Below are 14,874 nucleotides of genomic sequence, written 5' to 3' on the forward strand. Positions count from 1 at the left end.
AGAATTACCTCTCATATTTTAGCAATGTTGCAGAAGTTGCTAGGCGTTTCCAAGTCGGTCGACTAGTGAGTATTCCGTCTAGGCAGGGAGTACTCGGGTTGAGTAAATTATAAAGAAATAAACTTTAGAATATATATATATATATATATATATATATATATATATATATATAAATGTCATAAGTTTATTACAATTTATAACAAAATAGATGAATATCAATAACTATTATAGTTTTTTATTAAAAAATATCAAAATTCCCAAGTTTGACCGATTTGATGAGTTATTCCGGGTTGGCCGATTACGATTGATTTTCTCCTAGTTGGACCCGAGTTTGACCGATTCCGAGTTTTTTGCCCGATTTTTAGAAAATCATCTCGACACTTACCTATTCCGAGTACTAGTACGAGTAAGCCGAATTTTACAACACTGTATTTTAGTTATGACGAGTCTGGTTCGTAGGAAAATCAAGTTGTATTAGAATTAGAATAGCATAATCCAAATGAAGAGCTTTCATGGATTGATGGTGGAGTAAGTTTACATAAATTGATACATTGTGCCGAGTGTTGACATTGATGAGTATTCCATTTTTGGACACTTTAAAATGTATTTTCAAACCTTTTAAAAGCTTTGAAAAATGGTGGATTAAGGTTCCATAATTCCCAAAACCGTCATAACATGCATAGATTCTTAAAGTATAAGATTTGGGAATTAGATATTTGTTGGGGTCTAGGGTTGGAAGATGAAGTAGTAAAGAAAAGATATGAAATAAGGGGCAATCTTTGGGCTGGGATGAAATGGATCATTTTCAAATTTTATATTATTAAGAATAATAAACGAATATAATAAAAAAGAAATAGTATATAGAAAATACAAGATAGTCATTTTACAATCAACTTTTTGAAAGTTGGACTGACATTGTGAACTTGACCAAAAAACAAGGACCATTACTGCAATCTACTCTTGGTTTTTGAAGCAAATAACTTCCGTTTTCTTTCTTTTCAGATCAATCAATTAGACTAACTTAATTCCAAAACCAATCGATTGACCCTCATCTCCTTCGTTGGATTCCTTGATTTCCTGAACATAAACGAGTCGAATTCACCTGAATTTCTTCTTCTAAAGTAAGCTTAAAATGAACTAGACACATATATGTATTAGTATATGTGTTTAGTTCACGAACCAGAATAGAGAATCTGTATTTGTTTCCTCAAAACCCATGAGGTTTCCCATCCGATTCCTATATCTGGCCTGGTCTTTCATTTTTCGAAATCAAACCTAAAACCCGATTAATCGTCTTGGACCCCTGGTCTTCATTTTTCAACTCCTTCGAACTCCTATTCATCAAAACCCATGTTCTTCATTTTGTTTTCGTTAGGTTGGGAGGCTCCTGTATGGAATTCCACAATTCATTCATTATTTTTAGTTACTTTGAAGCAATGATTATATAATAATTTTTTACTACTATTGATTTTTTTAAATGATTATTTATTTACATTTAATTTAGGGAAATTGAGTAATCTAACAATTATAAACGACATCTTTTAACAAAAATAACCAAAGTTTTTTTTTTTTTTTTTTTTTTTTCTTCTAAAGTAACCATATTTTCCGAAACACATGGTTCCGGAGAGGTCTCTGGTATTCCGGACCATGGATCTTGAACACTTTTTTTTAAGGGTTAGATTACTCAATTTTCCTTCATATAATGTATATTCATTTCGGACAAACCTCCTGATTAAAAACTTTTTTTTTAATTGTTATTTGTGTAAATGTGTTTTTTTTTTTTTGTAGAAGTTTTGTTTGTATATTAAATAAAATGCAATTGATAATATTACAATCAACAAAAACCAAATAAATTTATAAACTAAAGGGATTTGTTTGAAGTAATATTACAATATTCAAATCATCTTATTCCTTGTACTTCAAAATATTTCCGCCAGTCGTTTACGATATGACATAGCCCATGTACCCAGTGACGAGTCTAGAACATAAATCCACATGGTTCACTATTTAAATGAAATTGATAGAAATTAACAAAAAATCAAAAAAAATTACTAGTTGTGGGTCTGGATCGGGTCGATTCGTATAAACAAATTTTTTAAGTTTTTACAATTGTACCCGATAAGGAGGCTGAGGAGGAAATAGGGGGTGTGGGTAGGGAGTGGGCGACTACCGGAGCCGGTAGCGGAAGGGTGGCCGCGGTGGCAAGTGGCAATCAGCGCACCTGATCGACTGATCGTCAATTGTGATGTGGCGCACTATCTACGACTATGAAGCGGGAACTGAGGCTTGGAGAAGGAAACAACGTTGGGACTGACTACTCATTAATGGTTATTGTTTATTTTTTCATTTTTTTAAATCTAACTTGTAGTGGACTATTTATATTGGATTATACCTTAAAAAATCTTGGCTATTAAAAGGTAGAATATGAGTTGCATTTGTTTTTTCTTGCTAAAGATATTAGGGTAGTTCACCATAATTATATAAGGTATGTCACAAATTTAATAATATATAACTAGTTATACATAAGAAAAAAATAGGTGGGTCCAGTGACCCATATATATATATATATATATATATATATATATATATATATATATATAGAGAGAGAGAGAGAGAGAGAGTTAGGTTCAAATGTTTCTAGCAACTATTGTGTGCATGAATGCACCAATAGGAATTTAGGAAATAATAAAATAAATAAATAAATAAGGGTGATTTAGTAATTTGATATATAAATTCCATAAATATTCCCTATAATCATGCTAGTCAAATTGACTTTTAACCTAATTTATCCCCCTTTTTATTTACACAGTCGTTCTTATTCCCTCACTTCATTCGTGTGTGTATGTGTGTGGTCGAACACGTTCATCATCATCGACAAAACGCATGCTGCCGCTTCTTCCTCCTGTCTCTCCACCGTCGGCTCCGTAATCAATCGATGTCGCTGTACACTACGGAGTCTTCCCCATCGCCCATTGACGACATGCTCTCCCCATTCCTTGAAATGTTTGCAACACAACTTCATTACTCGCAACCTGTATCTAAGCGTGGACTGCTTGTTTTTTGGAGCCAAAACTTATCATCTCAAAGTAATCGATATTCTGGTGAGTCACCTTAAAATCCGATTCATGTGTCTTTTATCTTTCATTCAATAATACTCAAAATTCAAAATTACACAGATATATAGGTTATTATATCCTGCTATACATTAATTTAGGCATCGAAGCTTTCCAAAATCATTATTGATTTGGAATTTTCGTTTACAAACAATAACATTCTGTCATGGCCTCCATGTGTTCGATAAAATGCCTCAATGAAAAAATAGTTAATAATCTTTAATGTTTTTACTTTGCTTTGTTCCTTATTCTTTTCAGAACTATATAACTTAATTTAGATTGGGTTGGATGCCCTTTTCATAACAATAGGTTGATGCTAGTTCCTTATTCTGTCAGAATTTGCAGTTAAATACATTGAGCATATCGAGAAGAAACACAGGGAACCCAAAGAAGCAAAACAAGTTTTCAAATTGGTATGTGATGAATCGGCAATTTAAAGACCCCTGGTAAACCTCATGATCCTCAATATTATGCAAGACCAGTTCATGAAGCAGCACGTCAAGATGCTTATGAGGTTGTTGATGATATTTTATTGAAAACCTATCAGGTTCGCCTTCTTTGTTTTTATTTGGTATTGAAAAACTTAAACTTTGATGTTCTCTAAAGAATTTATGTTTTTTTATTTTGTTTCCGATTACAATAAGCCTTTCAATGGATTTTGGCTTGTTTGATGATAATGCCTAACAAGTGTTTGTTGAAATGCCTAACAAGGTATGCATTCTGTCAGAATTACTTTGGTTCAATTTGTGATTTTGAATTCCAATTTCTATTGTCCCTCGTTATTGTATATTTGGAATCTAAAAAACTCAGTTTTATTCCTCATGAAATCTTTGGTTACCCTTTGTGTTTTTTTTATCTCATTTAAGGTTACTTGATCATCATTAAAAAGCTCATAATAGCCATGAATGCAACTTTTGAGATGGAATATTTGCATTCCAAAAAAATTGTTCATTTTGATCTAAAATGTGACAATTTGTTGGTTTATATGTGTTATCCACAACCACTTGCTTGTACATTGATATCCACGGTAATCTCAAAATACATCTTTGTGTTAACATGATCTTTTCCTGCATTTATATTTTCAAATGTTTTGTTTGTTGGGTATATTCTTGATAATACAAATTCTTTAAGAATATTCAAAACCATTCTGCAAGAATAGTTTATTCTGTAAAAATATTATTGTTGTATTCTGATAGAATTGTAGTTAATTATTTGTATGTTTAATGTGCAGTTGTTACAAGTGTATCACTACACATTACTTGGCAATGAATTTCTGGTAGAAATAGCTTGAAGAATGGCTTGAAGACCTGATGGGAAAGGCTTGAAGAATGAATTAAAGAATGATCACACTCATTGTTTAAGAATGTTGTTATTTTTTAAGAATTATACTTGTTATTCTTTCAGAATGTTTGTTATTATTCAATGAATCACAATCATACAATGTAATTATTTGGTATATTATTAGTTCAAGAATTGATTTTGTGTAGTCTTTCAGAATGTATTTACTAGTTTATGGTTGACATTCTATCATTCTGACAGAATAAAATCGAAAAATATATTTACTAGTTTATGGTTAAAATTCTATCATTCTGATAGAATAAAATCGGATTTTTAATTTTAAATTAATTTAAAATATTCAGATTTTTAAAAATAAAGGAATTAATTATCCCTAAAAATCTGAAAATTTCCTTTTTTAATATAGGTTAATTGACTAAAATGCCCTTATGCTAAAATTTGTGTGATTATATGGTACATGTTATCCTATTCTACTATCATAGACCCTCAGATCAATGACCTTTGATTATATTCCATCTAATGGTCCAGATCTGTGCATTCTGACACACAATAGTTACCAGAAACAAAATAACCTAACCCTATATATATATATATATATATATATATATATATTCTCCATTGCATGTACCGCTTGGATCGTCTATAAAATAGGACTTCCTGGTGATCAACGCTTCTAGGAACCATCATAAAAACACCTCACAATCCCATCTACTGTCAATCTATTGTTGTACTTGTGGTGCCTTTTCGAGGGTCATGTTGAAACTCTCAAGTGAGATTGAATCACGTGGTTCGATACCTAGCAGTTGATACCCACTAACAGTCTGTGGATGCGGGCTCGCATATCGATAAACCAATCATGGGTTTTTGAAAAGTAGTCTCTCTTCCAATGACTATCGTATATTGTCATTTGGAAAGTCTTCAAATTCAAAGCACCCGAAAACCAGTGAGAAATTGGTATATTGATTAGGATGTAAAGCTACAAAAAGGTTAGAAATAATCAAATAATTAAACATCAAATAACATTTTATTATATACATACTTAGCTAATGTAATCGAAACATAATTATATCATATCACAGTCTGTCCAAGCTGAGTAAACAGATCTGTCAGGCATGTCGCTCCAGTCAAATGCATCAGTGTTGAAAGATGTCGGTACAACCGTCCACCGAGCGTCATCCTGTCTACACTCCACCAACAGTGAGATCCACAACATGATGTGCTGCCAATTAAAAATATTTGTAGTTAAGTAAGTGTTGTTAGTAGAAGCGTAGTACGTAAATGAGCAGGCTAATAATGTAACTTACATCACATTTCAACCACCCTACGTGACTATCTGCATATAAGCGCATCCAAAATTTAATCGTCGGAATACCAGTCACAAAACGGTGAGTGAATAACACAAAACCATCCCATTGTTTATAAAGAGTGTATGGCAGGTTCTAAGAGTTTGTCCAATGATGTTGGATGTTGTCGTACAACATATTTCCTTTTTATTTGTATCCATGGGGTCTTATACCATATGGACATTACTTTTTGGCGCATTGAATGCCGAAGTGATGGCGGGGCGTTTTGTATTGATCCCGCGTAATCTCTTTTACATTCGACGAATGAATAAATGGAGACGGTTGCTCAAGGTCGTCATGAAACGGGTTTTCGGGTGTGCCTGACCTGTAATCGTGGTCCCATAAGTCATTATCATTGTACTCTGCGGTACAAAAATCGTCTCCGGGAGTCTTATTGATAAGTTTTAGAACCATGACTAAAGTAGCGTCATGCTGTGCTAAACACTGATCATGTGACCTCAACTGCTCGCGACATTCATTGAGCTCATTTTTCAATTGACGAACCTCTTTTTGCAAGTCACTAATAATTCGGTCCTTGTCAGTTGATGGGTCAGCTGCCGGCGGTGGTGGTGGTGGCAGGTGAGATGAATCATCTATCTGTGCCTTCTTTTGTCGAGGCTCATAGGTATGGGAGTTTTTTGGTGATGATGTTAGGGAAGGTGCCCTGTGAACTTCAGTGTCGGGAAAATCAGGGCCATCAATCCACGCCAAGCTAACTATCCACCATTCAACACGCATCTCATCTTCTGTCGGCTCCAACTTATGTACGAGTCTATTATCCTGCTAACAAAATTATAAAATTATAAATAAAACATAAATTATAAAACAAATAAATATTTAAATAATAAAGTAATCATACGTCTTCGATTTGTAAAAACTGGTTGCATTCAGGTTTTCTTAAAGCCCTCAGATGACCGATTCGGTAAAAAAAAACAAATCACCACACTAATTTAACCAGTTCATCATCTTTGAGTTCCATCAGCCGGAGTAAAATTATCTCTAATTCCGAATTCCAACAACTTTTCTAGAAACAGAAGATGATCGAAGCAACAAAAAACATTATTATTTGCTTTTACCGAGTGAGATGAAGGTTTCCCAATGTCATAAGTTCCCTAAAATTTACCCAGATTGGTTACAAATTTCAAACCACTTACACTAGTCAAAGTAATTAACAGTCAGTCCCAATGTCATAAGTTCAAGTCCAAGTCCAAGGGAATCTTTTGGCAGCCAAGCATTTTTCCTAAACATATTATTCAATTAAACTATAAACACAAATATATACAAACTATCTAATTATATTTTCCTACAAATAAAGCTCATGACTTTCTTTGAAATCCGTGTAACGGGCTTCCAACCAACACATCCAGATCAAATGACCTTAGTGTGCTAGATTTAAAGAGATCCCTCGGGTTTACTTGCCCGAACCTCAAAGGCCACAACTTAGCTTTATTTGTTATTATTAAGTTCATGACTTTCTATGGAACCTGTGTAGCGAACTTTCAACCCAATCAGTCCCAAACAATTTAGCTTTAGGCGATTAGGTATAGAACACCCCTCAGAGTTTACTTGTTCGAATCCCAAAGGTCACAGATTAACTTAATAATATATTTTTTTTATTTTTTTATTTTTTTATTTTTTATTATTTTTTTTAACAAATAAATACAAAACAAAACAAAGATAACATATAACACTCTTATAAATTTATTTGCTAGGCCTATTTCTTTATATTTTCATCCTTGACTTTTCTATTGTGGGACATCTCACGATCTATTACCGTGAGGGCTTCTAGACATTTTTCGGGGGACTGAAGTTAACATGCAAAGACTCGTAGGTATAGTTGGAAATATGTCCCCAAGCAGGGTATATAAAAGGGAATGAGTAGAAAAGACTTTTAGAGCGCTGGAAGGCTCGGGCCATTGAGATTTTATATTCTTTTTATGAATTTTTGAATTTGGCATTTTGAGTTCAATTGAGCATTTACTACTCATAAGACCAGTCATACGTCCCAAAGAATTGGCTCATACCTGCTGTTATGCTCAAATGTTGAAAATCTTCTCACTTTCTGTTTTGCACAAGTAGCTTCGGGAGGCGTGTTCGTGTGTGATTAGCTTGCTTTTAGATTTTCAATAAAAAGAGCAAGTCTAATCTCAAGGCAAACGACTTACTTACCAGCTCAACTGTTTTGAGAAAATTTGGTTGCTTGGGATTGGATCAAATTTAAAAAAAAGAAACAAATGAATGCAATGCAAAAATTTAGATGCAAAATGCAAAGAATAATAAAAATTAGAAAGAAAATCTTTTTGGCTTTTGAAAAATTTTCTATGCAGAAAAATGAAAATTAATGCAATATGTACAAAATTACATGCAACCTATATGCAACGAGATTTATGCATGGATGGATGCCCCTCCCCAAGCTTAAAATATAACATCGTCCTCGATGCTTGGAGAGAGGCATAGCCATCTAATTGTCGGGGGTTGGTGGAGGATGGTAGTCGGGTTGGGAATGGGTCCACAATAGTCACAAATGCATAATTTTTAAGTAAAATATAAACGACTAAAGATATGGAAAGAATTTACCAAATCGTTCTTGGAGCCTTGCAATTATGGTGAGAACCTCCTCTTCATCCTCCCCAAGCTATCCGTGAAATATTTTTGGAGCCCGAGATTCATTTTGTAAGTATAGAAAAACAAGTTTAAAACCATTTGGGATCTAAAAAAATTTGAAATTTACCAAAGACTAAAAAGTTTTAAAAGTATGTGGGGCTCTCCATTACATCAACCTTCTCGCCACTTCCTTCAATGGAACATTTATCTTGTACTTGACTTTCTTTTTGTGTGGGAACCATGCTGGACTTAGACCCTTAATGACAACAATCGTCCAACCGACCCATTTCTTGTACTTGTCCAGTAAGGTGATCAAACTTTCCTTATTTGATAGGGTGGTCAAGTTGATGACCGGTTGGGTGTCTTCCTTCTCGGCATACATATCCTTTGAAGGGTTTGGCAGATTTTTCATTTCCGGCTCTTGTGGTTGCTCTACCAGTGAAAGGAGTTTATCATTGGTAGTGGGTGGCTCAGCCTCTTTTTTGTCAACCTCCAACACCTCCTCTATAGCTTCCTTGACATCCTTCTCCACTTCTACTTCTTCCTCTTCTTCCTCGTCTTCAAATTGCAATCTTGGATCATCAAAAAATTTCCTATCGTTCAAGGTAATGGTAGAAACGATATGCCTTGGGTCCTCTTCAGTTTGCAATGGTAATTTGCCTTGAGCTTCCATTATACTCACAGATTGAGTAAGTTGTGCAATTTGTTGCTCTAAGCTTTTGAGGCTAGCTTTGGTTGTTTCCTGGAAGATTTGTGTAGTAGTGGCAATGCTTTTGACAATGTCTTCCAAGGACATGCTCGAATTTTCAGTTTGTTGGGGAGGTGGAGGATATAGTTGTTGGAACTGTGGAGTTGGTTGGTGTTGGTCATTTCCCCAAGCTTGGTATGGGTTTTGGCATTGGTTGTTGCCCCAAGCTTGGTTGTTTTCCCACCATTGATCATGTTGAGTTTGATCATAACTCCATTGGTTTGGCCAGTAGTAGCTTCCCTTTTCCTGCACTTCCTCCCATTTCCGTTGTGAATATGGACATATTTTGGTATGATATCCATTTTGAGAGCAAAAAACATAAGGAATAGGTGTGGGCTGCACAGTTTGGTCATTTCCAATCATCATAACTATCTGGGCTAGCTCAGAAAGTTGGTCTTTAACGAAAGGAGTGCTCATTTCCGAGCCACACTTTTTGTTTTTTTTTTTTGTGTTTTTTATAGAGATGTACCTACTAACAAAAATCTTGACATAGACAATTAGTAACACCGTGTCCCCGGCAACGGCGCCAATTTGTTAGGTGTGTCAAACCCAACAAATATAAGGGTACAATATACTCCAAAAGAACACCATTGTATTGTACTAAAAGGTAGTACAAGGCAAGTGGGGTCGATCCACAGAGACACAAAATAATTAGTCTATACCTCTTTTGCACAAGGTATTGTAGTCACAAAAGATTAAGGGGGGTGATCTTGAATGCAATGATTCAAATAAAGAACTAAATTAATAAGTAAGCAAATGATTAAGTGAAATAACTTCAAGATTTGTAAGTACTCCAACTCTATGCAAGACTAATTGACATTATGATTCAAGTATGAAATGACATTTGTTTAACTTTATCTAAGATGGTATTTAGAAATGCTAATAAGCTCTAGCAATTCTCATTCACCATGTTATTTAATCAAAATAAGCTCTCTGATTAATTCTAATCTAACCAATCTAATCTAAACAAGCTCTTACAATTAGGGGGAAAGATTGCATTATACTTTGTGTGAATTTTACCAACAACATTCAATACTCCTCACATGCTCGGGAGTGTTAGACTGTGTGAATTTGATTTACACTAGAATCATTTCAAATAGAATGATTTAATGCTTGTTACTTGTTCTATCGGGAGTGTTAGAATGTGTGAATTTGATTTACACTAGAATCATTACAAATAGAATATAAGTAACATGAGTGATTTAACCCTAACCCAATTGGCCAAAAAGAACTAGAATTGAAATCAAACTTTCAATTAAAACAAAATCAAATTCACTAGATAACATTAGAAACAAACATCAAATCACATGATTGAAGTCATAAACACAATAATCAATGCATGAAGTTGGAGAAACTAGGGTTCTAGCCACTCATGACTAGAACAAGATCACAAATCTAGAAATTAAGAGTTAAATCTTACAAATTGAAATCAAAATGAAATCCAAGTGTTTTCAAGCAACAATTGTCTTCTTCAAGCTCCCAAAATTGCCTCCTAGAACTCCCAAAATACGACCCCCCCTTAAAATATTAGTTCCCCCTTTAAGAATGATGAAAAACTTCTTTAAAACCCGCATTTACGTTTACACGGCCCGCATAAATTAACATTGTCGTTTACGCGCCCGCGTAAACGCAAAAATACACTGCACAGAAATCTACGTTTACACGGGCGTGTAAACGCAAGGCTTCCATTTACACGGCCGTGTAAATCTCTGTAAATCCAAAATCTTCATTTCTTTGATATTTTGCTCCTCGGTGCTTCGCAAGTCCCGAAATTTTGTCCGCAACTCTTATTTACCTCCTCCAACAATATCCTACCTCCAAAAGTCCCTGAAATATCACAAAAATGTGTGAATGAAATTGCCTCATGAAAAATCCCGAAAAACATGCAAAATGCATGAGTTTAAACCTAAATGCAATGCACTTTTATGGAGTAAAACTACAAAATGGATGCATGAAATGCATCTAACAACGACATAGTAACATTTAGGGATGTGCTTCAGGCCGGAACCGACCCGAACCCGAATAAACCGAATTGGATGAAAAGTGGGAACCGAAACCTGGACCGATTATACTAATACGGGGCCGGTTCGATTCGGGTTTTAACCCGAAAGGACCGAAATAACCCAAATAAACATTTACATTATGCTTTTGAACCGAATAACCCAAATAAATCGAAATGACCCGAATAACCCAAATAAACCGAAATGACCCGAATAACCCAAATAACCCAAATAAACCAAAATTGCCTGAATAATCCAAAAGCAGTACAACGTGTTATGTTATGTCTTGTCCTGTCTTGTATTGCATAACAAATGGGGTCTCATGAACTTGCGTTGTTATTTTTGCAGGCTAGGCTTCTGAGAGGTACTTCTTTTGTGGATGAGACTCATGGTCACTACAAGACACTCGAGGAACTATGGGATGGTGAAATATGAATGGTAGTTAGTAAAATTAAGCAAAAACAAGAAGGGCAGTTATATCATTTTATATTATTCCAATTCTATTTCATGTCAACCAAAAAAAATAAACAAAATATGGAATTAGATTTAAAATCCATTTTTTGCCAACTAAACAGAATATGAAATTGGATTATAATTAGTAATTACTATAGATTCCATTTTTTTGATAAATTCAAATTCTTTCAGAAATATTTTGCGACCGAAAGGTCACCTAAGTGTTCATTGTACACCTATAAGTATTTAATAAAATCCCACGAAATTAGGAGATAAATAATTATTTTTTTTAAATATATGTTAATAGACTAAAATTCCCCTTGTAAGGGTTTTATTTTAAAAAAACCGATTATTTCATTATCATATATTTACGAAAATACTATAGAATCTAAAACCATAGATTGTTTTAATTGGACGCTTCCCATTTGATAAAAAGTCACACTATATTTAGAGTTCACATTTAATCATATATATATATATATATATATATATATATATATATATATATATATATATCATACATACTTATAAGGTATCATTTTTTCTTGAATTTCATGCATTTGAAACCCCCCTTTTTAACTTCCTCAAACCACATTCATTTAAAACCCCATTTTTTAACTAATGCAACTCAAAAGTTTTATTAATTATGATTTAACACTTAAAAGTTTTATAACTTATATTATGTTTAATTAGCATTTAGTGAAAAGTTTACTATAAAAAGACCAATCTTTTGGAAAAACATGCATACAAATCATATACAAATTTCAAAAAGAAAACAAACTTAAATGTTTTTATGTTGGGTTGAGGTCTTATAACCACTTTTGGAGATATACTATTATATTAGAGCTTTTAATTTGTAAGTTTGTTATACTAATTCGTTTTTATATTTGCTTCGTTTTTGGATTATTGTAATACAGTCGTTGTATATTGTGGTTTAATCGTTAATATATTGATCATATGTTATATAGGGTGATGTCGAAAATATTTTAAATATGTTTTTTTTTGTTTTGTAATTGTACCGTTTCAAAAAGATAATTAATTAAAACACATACATATGTTATACTTTCCATTTCTCTCTCTCCCTCTCTCTCTCTCTCTCTATATATATATATATATATATATATATATATATATATATATATATATATATATTATAATAGAGGTCAAAACACTTCAACCAAAATTCATTTAAAATCTAATATTTCAAATGTTTTTTTAATAATGATTGTAAAAATTTCAACATGTGTTACTTAATTGATTGATTAATAAAAATATTAATGTTTTGAAACTCATAACTCTTAAACTTATATTATTTAATTTGTTAGTTAAGTAAAATATTTTTCCTACATAAAGATAACATTTTTATGTTTGGTTACTCATATTTGTTTATGTAATTAGAAAACAAGGTGTACATGGAATGACTACTTCAATTTCACATAGGAATCGATACCACTAGAGATGTATGTTGTCTTTAACTGGTGGTAGGAGATCCACATACCCTTTTTTAATTATTTATATTAATGCTTAGTAATATCTATTTTATATTCCTATTCACCTTAATTTTTTAGGTACAAATTAAGGAAGAGGATTCTCGGCGCACCAACATAAAGTCAAACGTACGCCTTGCAAAATATATAATTAAAATTAAATATTATATTTACTAATCGACTTATTTTAAAACTTTTGATGACATTTATGTATAATGATATATTTTGTATGACTTCATTCTTAATTTCAATGTTTAATATTTGAAAGTTCATATATGAAACCTTGGATGTTTTGGTGTAATATAAATAGTGTAATACAAAGTTTATTAGTCCAATATTGTTTATCAATAGCTCATTCAAAACAACTTATTTCTTATTTTATCCAAAAAATATTATCGGACATAAGAAAAGTAAATTATATTAATATTATACAAAAACGTATAATATATATTAGATATTATAAAATTAAAAGTAAGTTTATAAGGTATGAACTATATTTGATAGTATCAAAATATAAGTTGATGAATTTTATGTTATTTGATAATTCGGTTAATGCCCAAAACATGACTAAAAACATAAATTTCAACATATTTCTATTTTTTCCCATAATTATTTTAACCACTTAAATGCATTCTTGCGCAACGCGCGAGGTTACGTCTAATATATATATATATATATATATATATATATATATATATATATATAGAGAGAGAGAGAGAGAGAGAGCTAGGTTTAAATGTGGATTGTCATCTATTGTGCGGACATGTGGACAATGCTATATTCCTTAATAAAGACATAGAATAATTAACCATATGAATAATATGCCATTATGTAACATCTCGGCATTGAGGTACCTTAAAATTCAACCCTAAGGATGTTGAGTATTTCAATTTAGCCCTTGTGTATGGAAAAAGATTGCAAAATTGGCTCATAGTGGCAATTTCGTAAATTGGGACAACTACCATTACGTTGGGCGTAATGGCTTAGTACGCTGGGCGTAATGCCCATTTAGTGGAACGATGTCGTTTTAGGCGTATGTTGGGTGTACCATGCATACGTCGGGCGTAGGTCGTCTGGACTCAAACCCTAATCCAAGGGTTTTGGACCCTATATAATCAACATTAAGTCCCATACCCTCACCCTATTCCCAGCCTCTATCACTTAGAACGTTTCTTGTAAAACCCTAGCCTCTTTTTTTGTGCTTTTGAGTCATAAGTGGATTTTTGTGTGTTCCAAAGGAAGAAGAAGGTGGTGGTGAAGCTTGGAGGCTAAGAACAAGCTTGGATCTAGAAGTCTTACATCATTATCCATCTCTAAAGGGTAAAAAGTCTCCTCCTTGATGGATTAATTGATAGATCTAGATTATATGTTGATATTGTGAGCTTTTGTCCCAAGATTACGACTTTCTTGTGCATTGCATGCTAGAGAACATTTGGGCTGTCCTTTTGGACGTTTTTCCAGGTCTAGAGCCATAAAAATATGATCTTGGTCCCTTAGTTGTCCCCATGCATGTTATTAAGAGCTTTAGTGATTAAGAGAAGTTGGTGTTTTGTTGTTGGGCTTATTGTAGCCATTCATGGCCATAAATTTTGCAACTTTATGGCTTTTAACATTCCATTATTATTGGATCTGAAGTTTGGACATGAGATCTTAAACCATTAAGACATTGGTTTGGAAGTTGGTAATCATTGAGCGAACACCAGACATTTACATGGGAACGCCCAACGTTCGGACGCCAGGCGTCAGAGGGTGGAATGCCAGGCGTTCTCAGCAGAAGCCCAATGGATCGATTTTGGGACTTGGGCCATTAGGGGTTTTGGGCTTATTTTA

The sequence above is a fragment of the Lactuca virosa genome, chromosome 5 (genome assembly GCF_052849685.1).
Source record: "Lactuca virosa cultivar CGN04683 chromosome 5, Lactuca_virosa_CGN04683_v6, whole genome shotgun sequence".
Lineage (NCBI taxonomy): Eukaryota > Viridiplantae > Streptophyta > Magnoliopsida > Asterales > Asteraceae > Lactuca > Lactuca virosa.